Below are 13,259 nucleotides of genomic sequence, written 5' to 3'. Positions count from 1 at the left end.
AGTGGTGGTCGTGGTTACTTATGCCCCCACCGAAGATGAACATCCGTGGAGGGATGCAGGCAAGGCCGATGAGTCAGATGCCTTCTATGACCTCCTGTCACAGGTGCTGGCTAAAGTGGCCCCTCGGGATAGAGTCATCTTGCTGGGTGACTTCAATGCCCGAGTTGGTCATGATGCTGGCACCTGGTCTGGAGTGATTGGAAGGCATGGGCCTGATCAACTCAATAACAACGATATGAGGCTGCTAGAATTTTGTGCATCCCATGGGTTTGTAATTACCAACACGCTGTTCCGGCATCGGCGCATCCACAACATGATGGATGCATGCCGGGTCCAAGCAAGAACATCTGCTGGACTACACAGTGACGGACCAGCGGATGCGAGCCCATGTCCTTGACACCAGGACCTACTGTGGAGCTGATCTGTCCTCTGACCATCGACTAGTCATCTGTAAGATGCGCCTGCCATTCTTATACTCCGGTGGTGTGTGTACACCCAGGACCCCATTCCAATCTAAGGTGGCCTGGTCTCAGTTAGCTGATGAAGTTGCATGCGAGAATTTCATCATCGCTTGCGGCTGGGGTTGGCATCGTCCCCCATTCCTGATGTCGAGGGTAAATGGGTGAGGTTTAGGACTGTGACTCATGTATCTACAATGGCTGCTTTGGGTATGCGGTCCAGACCCCCCCAGAGACCCTGTCTGACAGAGGAGGTATTTTGGATGGTTGACAAAAAGCGACAGGCCCACTCTAACCGTCTACAGCATCCCACGTCAGAAAATGAGGAGGCTTACCGCAGCCTTCGCTCGGAGATTCGGAGAACCGTGAGTCGCTGCAAGGATGGGTGGTGGTCGCGGGTTGCTGAGGAGATGGAGTCTGCCTCAGTGGCCTGCGATCACAAATCGCTCTTTAATTCCATCAAAAAAGTAACCTGCAGCGCCACACCTATTACCATCATTAGGGGGGAAACGGTGATCCAATCTCTGACGCCCAGAAACAGGTTTGCAGATTTGCTGAGCATTTCTGTGAGATCCTGTGGGAGGGGAAATCCCTCAGACAGGAAAACATCGTGGCACAGAGTGGGGATGACCCTGCTGAGGCTGCGGTGCCTCAAATATTGGAAAAAGAAGTCACCCCCTGTGAGTGGCTGGCTGAGATGCCATCTGTTGAGGAAGTACTAAAGGCGATCCAGAGTCTGAGACCAGGAAAGGCACCGGGCAGAGATGATCTCCCAAGCGAAATGCTGAGGGAGGGTGGCGTTTGTGCACAGACTGCCCTACATGACATCATAACAACAGTCTGGGCCACTGGACAGGTTCCGCAGGACTGGAAGGACTGCACAGACTGTAACAACTACAGGGGCATCTCACTCCTCAGTATGCCGGGAAAGGTCCTGGCAAGGATTATTCAACATCGCCTTGCTAGGCACGCTGAGGAGAGGCTTGCAGAGCCCCAATGCGGTTTCAGGAAAGGGCGGTCCTGCACAGATACCAAATTTTCTGTCCGTCTGCTACAGCAGAGGTGTAGGGAATTCCAACACGACCTACATCTCTGCTTTATTGACCTGGTCAAGGCCTAGGATACCATCAGTAGGCTTGGGCTCTGGGTTGTTCTTCGTACTTTCGGAGTCCCTGACCTTCTGCTCACGATCATTAAGGACCTTCATGATGGTGAGCGGGCCCGGGTAAAAACTACGTGGCCGGGAGTCAGAGCCATTCCCTGTACACCTTGGGGTGCGACAGGGATGTCCTCTGGCTCCCACATTATTTAACATCTATTTGACCACGTAGTTCGTGAAGCCTTCAATACCTGTACCAGGGGAATCTCCATTTGGTACAGATACAATGGGAGGCTGATCGATGCCCAGGTGCGGTCAAGGGATGGCTCCCTATTGCTCAACCACGTTATGTATGCCGACGACCTGGTAATTGCTGCTCATTCAGAGGAGGAGTTGGAGACGCTGCTGCTGAAACTGGAGCGTGCCACTAAGAGGTGGGGCCTTACCATAAGCCCCACCAAAACTAAGCACCTACCTGGGTATTTGTACCATCGGACACTCCACCCCACAACTCCCAATCGGTGATGGGGTAGTTGTGGAGAGAGTGGAGAGTTTCCCGTACCTGGCAGTGTGCTCATGACTGGCTCCGGTTTACCAGCAAAGGTCTCACTCTGAATCAGTCGAGCGGCAATGTCTTTTCATCGGCTGCGTAACACTGTGTGGAAGCTACCTGGTCTGTCGCTCCGCACGAAGCCTCAGGTCTTCTCGGCCACGGTCATTCCCTCCCTTCTCTACGCTTGCGAAACGTGGACCCCCCTAATGGAGCATCTTCGTCGGTTAGAAACATTTACGCTGGCCTGCCTACTATCCATCCTGGGTTTAACCAGGCTGGATTGTGTGAGGAGCTCACAAATCCTTGAAAGATCTGGGCAAAGTCCCATCGGTGAGCTCTTCCGGCGGGCAAAGCTGCGTTGGCTGGGTCATGTAGCCCGCATGCCCAGGCACTGCATGCCTAAACAGATTTTGTTCGGCCGGATCTAGGAGGCTAAACGGGCGCGGCACGCGCTAGAGAAGAGATGGAGTGATGTGGTACAGGAGGACGTGGAGCTGAGTGGACTTGCCGATGACTGGTACCAGCGGTGTCAAGATCGGCCTCTGTGGAGGAGGCTCGTGAAGGACGCTACTGGGCAGTTGGAGGCAGTCGCCCTCCAACAACAACGGAGGTTGGAGGAGCGACGCTCACAACAACGAGCGGAGCGCCGGGTGGCTAAAGCACAGCAAGTTGGCACAGTAGGGGGCACAGGTGGTGCATCAGCCACTCATCTCAGTCATCTCAGTCAATCGACCCGTGGCACCTGAGTCTGCCCCGTGACCTCCTGCCAGCGGGCGTTCGCCGTGGTGACGTCACCGCACTTAGTGGCGAAGCGGTTGTTGTGTGTGAGTGTGAACGTGTGTGAGTGTGTGTGTGAACGTGTGGGTGTGTGAATGTGTGCGTGTGAGTGTGAACGTGTGTGTGTGTGACGTGTGTGATGATGTTGTGTGTGAACGTGTGTGTGAGGTAGTGTAGGTGTGGAAAGGTGGTGTGTGGTGTGAACGTGTGTGTGAGTGTGTGTGTGTGAATGTGTGGTTGTGTGATGTGTGTGAGTGTGTGTGTGAAGGTGTGTGCGTGTGAACGTGTGTGTGAATGTGTGTGTGAATGTGTGTGTGGTGTAAATGTGTGCGGTGTGTGTGAACGTGTGTTGAACGTGTGTGTGAGTGGTGTGTGTGAAATGTGTGTGTGTAATGTGTGCGTGTGTGTGTGAACGTGTGTGTGTGAACGTGTGTGTGAACGTGTGTGTGTGTTGTGTGTGTGTGTGAGCGTGTTTGGTGCTTGCTAACCGTCACTTGCCACAAACAGTCTTTTACAGGCTACACGGGGTATCTTTGTCTTTGTGATAGTGTATATGTGTGTGTGTGTTTCCGTATTGAGGATGTGGTTGTTTTATGCGTGGTGAGGTCATTTGCATTGAGGTTTGCTAGTATGTGTGTGGGTGGGTGTACCTATGTGTAACTGTGTATGCCGTGTGAATGTGTGCGTGTATGAGTGTGTGTCAAACACAGAGAACCAGACACACAAACATCAAATAATATTCATCTCGTGCATTAAACAATAATCCATCATTTGACACGTGGCTTGTGAATGTTCCTGCCCTCGGGTGAAACTCCATGAACCACGATGTGTGGGTGTGCAGTGGGGAGAACGAGTTCATCGATTTGAAATCGATTAGGAAATCGCATTGCGATGAAAAGTCCTATTACTTTTTCATTGGAATTGTTTTATTTGTTAATTATTATAACTTTATTTATTTAACTTAACTATTGTTCCATGTTTGATTGTTCTATTTCAATTAAAACATTTTAATAAATACATGTTGGAAGCAATTAATATATTTTAAGTTCTCATCCTCGCATTAGAATATATAAAGCAGTTTCATATGTTTGATGGTATCACGTGGTAATGCTCCATCCACGTTTTAAAATCTATTAGACAGTGAATATTGAACTGAAGCTTGACTTTAAAAAAATATGAATCGCAAATCAAATCGCAATATCTGTCAGAAAATTCGCAATCAGATATTTCCCCAAATAAGGCATGCCTGTTGTATGCACGTGTGTGTGTCTGTGTGTCTGTGTGTGTGTGTCTATGTGTGTGTCTGTGTGTGTTTCTGTGTGTGTGTCTGTGTGTGTCTGTATGTGTGTCTGTGTGTGTCTGTGTGTGTGTCTGTGCCTGTGTGTGTGTCTGTGTGTGTCTGTGTGTGTGTCTGTGTGTGTCTGTGTGTGTGTCTGTGCCTGTGTGTGTGTCTGTGTGTGTGTCTGTGTGTGTCTGTTTGTGTGTCTGTGTGTGCCTGTGTGTGTGTCTGTGTGTGTGTCTGTGTCTGTCTATGTGTGTGTATGTGTGTGTCTGTCTGTGTGTGTGTCTGTGTGTGTGTGTCTGTGTGTGTGTGTGCATGGGGAGCGGTGGTGTAGCGGTTAGCGCTACGCTGCGCTACGAAACCCGCGACCCGAGTTCGATTCCCGCTCATGGCCAACACCAGTGACAATTATCTGAACCGGTCCTGGGCCTCCCCTAAATCGACTCAGCCTCAAATGAGTACCTGGTGCGGTGTGTAGTAATCATCGCCACTGGGGAAACAAAGGCGGCCGGGCGTGGTGCTGGCCACCCACCCCCTCGTGTACCGTGCCGGCCTTCATAGGTGCTCACTAACAGCACTTGCCCCAACAGTCTGTTAAGGCTACACGGGGGATCTTTATCTTTGTTATACGCACGATGTGTGTGTGTGTGCGTGCGTCAGTCCGGGACCGGAAATACCGCTCCGTGTGTTATAATGGGCCAAACCCGGCGTTCCCCGCTCCGGATTTCTCGCTCCGGGTTTTGCAATTCGCCACAGAGACTCTTTCTAGGAATTCCGACACGGGCTCGGGGAAGCGAGTCTGCGTCGAGCACGTGACCAATCCACACGGGGACGCGTCACGCACGTGATGATGCGAACGGGGTGTCTGCGACTCTCACCTCTAGGTCGACTCGGCCGAAAATTAGCTGCCTAGTCACCGGTCTTTAAACGTCGGGGAGACAAAGGTGACCGGGCGTGATGCTGACCCCACCACCCCCACCACCACCTCCACCCCCCTACGTAAACATCAATAGGTGCTCGATTACAACATTTGTGCCAAATTGTCTGCCAAGGAATTTTATTTCTTACAGACGATGATGTCAACGTAAAATCATGTCCCATGCACCATCTCACAAGCACTGATTTGGATGAATGCCCCCCCCCCCCCTAAGCCGTGTCGATCACGGTGGATGTTGTGACCATACGTCACCACGCTGGTCAATCAATGCAGTTGGTTCCCCGGGGCAGGGCGGGGGGGAGGGGGGTGGTGGGGAAGGTGGGGGGGAGGCTTGCCCAGGACCGGTCAAGCTATCGCTCGCCACTGATGTTAGCCGTGCCCAGGAATCGATCTCATGCAGTGCCGGTTTAGTTGCATAGTGCGCTAACCGCTGCGCCACCACTCCCCGTGACGCTCATCCAGATGAACGCATTTCCTACATGTGACTGCAAATTGGCATTTGATGTGAGCGAGTGACCACTCGCTATGGGATATACGGTCACAATCGAACTAATCGCGTGTTTTATATGGCAGTGACACGCTGAGGGAGCTTTCTCTTTCATCTATACCCTCGCCACACTCGTTGCGTGCTGGTTCGGTGTTTGTTCGCTGTCGTCAACTTGCTGACATCGTCCATAGACTGGAACGTCTCTGAGAACCGACCAACGAGACGATGGCTTCCTGCCTGGGCACTAAATAAAGATTCACATTCGGGACTACGAGCGGTGGTTCAGAACCTTAACTGCAGCCTCGCATCACTTTCCTTCTGAATCGTTTAGTTCAAGTTGAAGTTTATTTATTAGGTATAGCCCTGTGAGCCATTCGGCTCTTCATCGGGTGCAACCGCAACAAACAAAAAACAAAAGCATGAACAAGAAAACATCTTAAAGTGAATATGTGACTGAGTGCAAACAGAAAATCCAAGAAAAGACAGCAAAATATTGCAGAAAAGCACCATACACCAACCCTGTGTGCAAATAATCCCAGTGGGATGCAAGTCAAAACAACAACAACCACAACCACAAGACAACTTAGATTAGGCCATCAGTCTAACTCTGTACTACAACAAACACAAACATGGCTAAAACCAATAAACGTTTTAAAGACGCCCCAATGTTCAGAGACGCCTCGTGTTTGATTGAAACCAAAGCGAGCCGCAGCTTACGCAGCCCCGTGATCGATTCGTGTATTTCGATGATTTACCTTCGAAAAAAATAAACAAAATATGCATCCGCCCTTGTCTCGCGATAGGTAAAACATTAAACTAAATAAATCACGACGTTTAAAAGCGTTTGTGCTTTCGCTACGTTGTCCCCCACCTGAAGAAGAACGCTTGTGTTGCGCCCGAAACGTCGTGATTTCATTGATTAATTTACCTACGTGACTTTACCAAAAAAACTAAAGAGTATGAATTCCTTGCAGTCACGAAAACTTCAAATCTAGCACCCACCAGAAAGGGCATCTCTCACCCCCCAGGGGATGCTGCTTCTGCATCATTCCACGTCAGACGAACCACTGATCCCACAAGTTCTAGATTTGAAGCTTTCGTGACTAACAAGGATTCATACTCTTGGGTTTTCTCGGTAAAGTCACGTAGGTAAAAAAAATCACAAGATTCATACACGACACGTGACTTTACCGAAAAAAACCTAAGAGTATGAATCCTTGTTAGTCACGAAAGCTTCAAATCTAGAACTTGTGAGATCAGTGGTTCGTCTTGACGTGGAATGATGCATCATCCCACGTCAAGACGAACCACTGATCCCACAAGCTTCACGAACGGTGGGTCTCAGGTCCCATTCAGTCTGCGTGGGAGCGAGAGATTATCTTGCAGATGTGGAACTGTTCGCCTGGATCGAGAGCCCACCCTCTGCCCCTCCGTGAGATATTCTCAGTATGTCTCTCTGTTCTGTCTCGTCTGCGTATTTCCGTGTCTCCCAGCCTGTCTCTCTGTGTCTCTGTCTCACCTGCGTGTCTCCGTGTCTCTCAGTCTGTCTCTCTGTGTCTCTGTCTCATCTGCGTGTCTCCGTGTCTCCATCAGCCTGTCTCTTTGTCTCTGTCTCTCTGTCTCGACTCCCTGTCTCCATCAGTCTGTCTCTCTGTGTTTCTGTCTCGTCTCCATGTCTCCGTGTCTCCCAGCCTGTCTCTCTGTCTTGTCTGTGTGTCTCCGTGTCTCCATCAGCCTGTCTCTCTGTCTCTCTATCTGTGTGTCTCCCTGTCTCCATCAGCCTGTCTCTCTGTGTATCTGTCTCGTCTCCGTGTCTCCGTGTCTCCCAGCCTGTCTCTCTGTCTCTCTGTCTCGTCTGCGTGTCTCCCAGCCTGTCTCTCTGTGGCTCTGTCTGTGTGTCTCCGTGTCTCCCAATCTGTCTCTCTGTGTCGTCTCCGTGTCTGCGTGTCTCCGTGTCTCCCAGTCATGTCTCTCTGTCTCTCTGTCTCTCTGTGTCTCTGTCTGCGTGTCTCCGTGTCTCTCAGCCTGTCTCTCTGTGTCTCTGTCTCTGTCTGCGTGTCTCCGTGTCTCGCAGCCTGTCTCTCTGTGTCTCTGTCTGCGTGTCTCCGTGTCTCGCAGCCTGTCTCTCTGTGTCTCTGTCTCGTCTGCGTGTCCTCCGTGTCTCGCAGCCTGTCTCTCTGTGTCTCTGTCTGCGTGTCTCCGTGTCTCTCACCTGTCTCTCTGTGTCTCTGTCTGCGTGTCTCCGTGTCTCGCAGCCTGTCTCTCTGTCTCTCTGTCTGCGTGGTCTCCGTGTCTCTCAGCCTGTCTCTCTGTGTCTCTGTCTCTGTCTGCGTGTCTCCGTGTCTCCCAGCCTGTCTCTCTGTGTCTCTGTCTGCGTGTCTCCGTGTCTCTCAGCCTGTCTCTCTGTGTCTCTGTCTCTGTCTGCGTGTCTCCGTGTCTCCCAGCCTGTCTCTCTGTGTCTCTGTCTGCGTGTCCTCCGTGTCTCTCAGCCTGTCGTCTCTGTGTCTCTGTCTCTGTCTGCGTGTCTCCGTGTCTCCCAGCCTGTCTCTCTGTAACTTTTCGTCCTGCTGCCGCCACTAAGGGGGGACGACTTCACTGAACATCTGTGAACAAGAGCTTTACAGCGCATCGAATTCCCTCCAGTATCAATACTGATCCGATTCTGACGTTACTGACTGCTGCTGCTGTTGAGATTCCCGCTCACGGCCACCAACACCCAGTGACGAATATCGGACCTCCCCTAGGTCGACATCAGCCTCAAGCGAGTGCCTGCTGCGGTGTCTAGTCACATCGCCACTGGGGGAGACAAAGGCGGCCGGGCGTGGGCCACCCACCCCCCTCTCGTGTTCATAGCTATTGCTACTCGCTAACAGCACTTGCCCCGTGGGCTATACGGGGAGAAAGGTGACCTTTGTCTTTGTTTGTGTGCGTGTGTGAGATCCAAATTATCGTGCAGTGAGACGCACTACAAGTTCCATCATTTCGATTTAAAGCTGGGTGGTGGTGGTGGTTGGTGGTTGTGGTGGTAGTTGTGGGTGTGGTTGGGACTGGTGGGTTGTTGGTTGGTTATGGTGGTAGTTGTGAGTGGTGGTTGTGGTTGGTGGTTGTGGTTGGTTGTGGTGGGTAGTTGTGGTGGGGGTTGTGGTGGGTGGTTGTGGTGGTTGTGGTTGGTATATGGTGGTTGTGGTTAGGGGTTGTGGTTGGGAGTTGTGGTGGGGGGTGGTGAGTGGGGGGTATGGTGGTGGGTTGTTGGTGGTGGTTGGGGGTGGAGGATGTGGGGGTGGTTGTGGTGATTGTGGTGGTTAGAGTGGGGGTTGTGGATGGGATTTGGTTGGAATTATGGTGATAGTTGTGGTGGGGGTTGTGGTGGTGGTTGTTGTGGGTTGTGTGTTATGGGTGGTTATGGTGGTGAAGTTGTAGGGTGGTGGTATGGTGGTGGGTTTGTGGTGGTGGTTGTTGGTGGTGGTTGTGGTGGTAGGTGTGGTGGTGGTTGTGGTAGATGTTGGTGGTTGTGGGTTGGTTATGGTGGTTATGATGGGTGGTTGTGGTGGATGTTGGTTGGTTATGGTGGTGGTTGTGGTGGTGGTTGTGGTGGTGGTGTGGTGGATGTGGTGATTGTGGTTGGTTATGGTGGGTGGTTGTGGTGGTGATTGTGGTGGTGGATGGAGTTGTGGTGTCCGTGGTGGTGGGTGTGTGGTGGTGGATGTGGTGGTTGTAGTGGTGGATGCGGTGGTTGTGGTGGTGGTTGTGGTGGTGGTGGTGGTAGTGGTTGTGGTTGTGGTGGTAGTGGTGGCTGTGGTTGTTGGTGGTTGTGGTTGTGGTGGTGGTGGTTGTGGTGGTGGTGGTGGGGGTAGTGGTGTGGTTGTGTGTAGTGGTAGTAGTGGTAGTAGTAGTGGTGGTGGTTGTGGTGGTGGTGGTTGTGGTGGGTGTGGTGGTGGTAGTAGTTGTGGTGGCTGTGGTTGTCATCCACCTAACAGCTATCCAGGCTCTACCCCGGGAGCTTCGTCTGGTGGCAAGATGCTGCGAGCAGCTGTTGCAGGGCTGCACATTTGCAATGTTGGACTTCTTTCGCGCCGTACTAACCGGTGCAATACAAACACGTGCAACGGACACCACCCCCGCCCGTATAGAACCATGGAAAGGTCTCTCTGTCTGTGTGTCTGTCCGTGCGATGGTGCATGTGGTGTGTCAACATATGTCAAGGGCGCGCTTGGTGTAGTCAGGTTGTGATCAGGTGAAAGTCACTCACCTGTCAACCCATCAAGATGACGGCGGCGGCGGCGGCGATGATGATGGTGATGGTGGTGATGGTGGTGACGTCTCATGTCGCGAGAAGGATCCGCTTGGTATCTCGGGAAACAGGATAGGGAGTGAGACGAGGGGAGGGGGGGGGGTCGTGGAAAGGAAAGCAAGAAAGGCATGTGGAGTTTGGGGGGGGGCGGTGATAGACACAGAGACACACAGAGACATCGATGGAGAGGCATACGGAGGGACGGAGGGACACGTAGGGACAGATTGAGAGACGCGGAGACACGCAGACAGAGACACAGAGAGACAAACTGGGAGACACGGAGACAGACAGACAAAGTCACAGAGAGACACACTAAGAGACACGACAGACACACAGACAGAGACACAGAGAGACAGACTGGGAGACACGGAGACACACAGACGGATAGAGACACAGAGATACAGACTGAGAGACACGGAGACACACAGACAGACAGAGCCACAGAGAGACAGACTGGGAGACACGGAGACAGACAGAGACACACAGACAGAGAGACACACTAAGAGACACACAGACAGACAGAGCCACAGAGAGACAGACTGGGAGACACGGAGACAGACAGAGACACACAGACAGAGAGACACACTAAGAGACACACAGACAGACAGAGCCACAGAGAGACAGACTGGGAGACACGGAGACACACAGACAGAGACACAGACTGGGAGACACGGAGAGACACAGACAGACAGAGACACACGGACATTGAGAGACAGACACGAAGAGATGGGGAGAGACAGAGAGACAGACAGAGAGAGAGATACACGGTGACACACACACACAGAGCACGTGTGTGTCACCGTGTGTCTCTCTCACGTGTGTGTGTGTGTCACCGTGTATCTCTCTCTCTCTCTGTCACGTGTGTGTGTGTCACCGTGTCTCTCTCTCTCGTGTGTGTGTATCTCTCTCTCTGTGTCACGTGTGTGTGTTGGTGATGCCTAGAAAGAGATCGCAAGGGGAGAGCCACACGTGCTTCGCTTGAGTTTCACTCGCTCGTGTCTCACTGCGTCTGTCTGTGTGTATGTCAGCCTGTCTGTCTGCCTGTCTGTCTGCCTGTCTGTATGTCAGCCTGTCTGTCTGTCTGCCTGTCTGTATGTCAGCCTGTCTGCCTGTCTGTCTGTCTGCCTGCCTGTCTGTCAGCCTGTCTGTCTGCCTGTCTGTCTGCCTGCCTGTCTGTCTGTATGTCAGCCTGCCTGCCTGTCTGTCTGTCTGTCTGCCTGCCTGCCTACCTGTCTGTCAGCCTGTCTGTCTGCCTGTCTGTCTGCCTGTCTGTCTGTCTGTCAGCCTGTCTGTCTGCCTGTCTGTCTGTCTGCCTGCCTGCCTACCTGTCTGTCAGCCTGTCTGTCTGCCTGTCTGTCTCTCTGCGTGAGCGCGTGTCCACCACCCTTCTGCGTCTCTCTGTCTCCCCGTGTGTCAACGATTCGTTCTGTCTCTCAGCGTGTCCACCCTTCTGTCCACCATCCTCCCCCCTCTTCCTCCTCCTCCTCTTCGGCTCTCGTCGTCACCGTAGTCGGCTCCGTGTGTCCGCGTCTCCTCGCCTCTCTTCCTCTCTCTCTTCTCTCTCTACTCTCTCTCTCGCTCGCGTCTCGCTCTTCTGCTCTGCTGCTGCTGCTGCCGCTGCCGCCGCACGCGAAGCAGGCGGCTGGCACCGAGTTTCCAGGAATCGCATTGAGGAGACGTCACAGACTGCGCTTAAATCCCCCCCTCCCCTCTCTCGTCTACACGCCCCCCCCCTTCGTCTACCCCCCCCCTCTCTCGTCTACCCCCCCCCCCCACACAGTCACCCCCTCCCCTCTCGTCTACACCCCCCCCCCCACACAGCCATCCCCCCCCTCTCGTCTACACCCCCCTCCCCTCTCTCGTCTACACCCCCCCCTTCGTCTACCCCCCCCTCTCTCGTCTACCCCCCCCCCACACAGTCACCCCCTCCCCTCTCGTCTACCCCCCCCCCACACAGTCACCCCCCCCCCCTCTCGTCTACAACCCCCCCCCCCACACAGCCAGCCCCCTCCCCCCTCGTCTACCCCCCCCCCCCCACAGCCACCCCCCTCCCCTCGTCTACCCTCCCAACCGCCTACACCCCCCCCACACATCCCCCCACCGTCTACACCCCCCCCCCCCTCACACACAGCCCCCCCCCTCCCCTCGTCTACACCCCCCCCCCCCCACACAGCCATCCCCCCTCCTCCGCCCCCTCCCTTCAACCCTACCCCTCCCTCAATACCCCCTCCCTCAACGCCTTCATCTCTTGTAACGATACCCCCCCCGCCCCCCCATTCCCCCCCACAACCCCCCCCCACAAACCCCACCCCCCCCCCCACACCCCCCCCCCCACAACACCTTCAATCTCCCCGCGACTTCTTCGCTCTTTCATTCATTCGTTTCACTCTCTCCCTCCGTGACACTCATGTTCTCATTCACACCAATCAGCCCTCTCCCTCCCTCCCTCCCGCACCCACCACTCCCTACACCTCCTCCTCCTCATCCTCCTTCATTCTCTTCTTCCTTCACCTCTCTGCATCGCTCCCTCGCCTCCACACCTCACCCCCCCCCCCCAAGTTTCCTCTTCTTCCTTCCATTCATTCTCAGTCCCTCAATCATTCATTTTCTCTACAACTATATACACTCTCCATCCCCTCCTTCAACATTTCATTCTCTCTCTCCCTTCCTCCTCCATGCTTCCTCCCATCCTATCTCCTGCCTCCCTCATTCGTTCAGTCTCTCCCCCCCTTATTCATTCCCCCTCCCTTCTCCCCTTTGCCTCCCTCCCTCGTGAACCAATTCTCCCTCATTCATTAATTCTCCCTTTCATTCTCTCTCCCCTCCCCGCGAGTGCATGCACTCATTCTCCCTCCAACTCTATCCACGTCCCCCTCCACCTCCACCCCTCCCCTCTCCCCCCTCCCCTCTCCCTCCCCCCCTCCCCCCTCCACCCCTCCCCTCTCCACCCCTCCCCTCTCCCTCCCCACCCTCCCCCCTCCCTCTCCCCCCTCCCCTCCCCCCTCCCCCCTCCCCCCCCTCCCCTCTCCACCCCTCCCCTCTCCCTCCCCACCCTCCCCCCTCCCCCCTCCCCCCTCCCTCCCCCCCTCCCCCCTCCACCCCTCCCCTCTCCACCCCACCCCTCTCCCCCCTCCCCTCTCCCTCCCCCCCTCCCCCCTCCACCCCTCCCCTCTCCACCCCTCCCCTCTCCCTCCCCCCCTCCCCCCTCCACCCCTCCCCTCTCCACCCCACCCCTCTCCCCCCTCCCCTCTCCCTCCCCCCCTCCCCCCTCCACCCTCCCCTCTCCACCCCTCCCTCTCCCTCCCCCCCTCCCCCCCTCCACCCCTCCCCTCTCCACCCCTCCCCTCTCCCTCCCCACCCTCCCCCCTCCCTCTC

Source organism: Lethenteron reissneri, chromosome 63 (genome assembly GCF_015708825.2).
Source record: "Lethenteron reissneri isolate LAM-NWPU_2019-01 chromosome 63, ASM1570882v1, whole genome shotgun sequence".
NCBI lineage: Eukaryota > Metazoa > Chordata > Hyperoartia > Petromyzontiformes > Petromyzontidae > Lethenteron > Lethenteron reissneri.
This window is presented reverse-complemented; position numbering follows the sequence as displayed.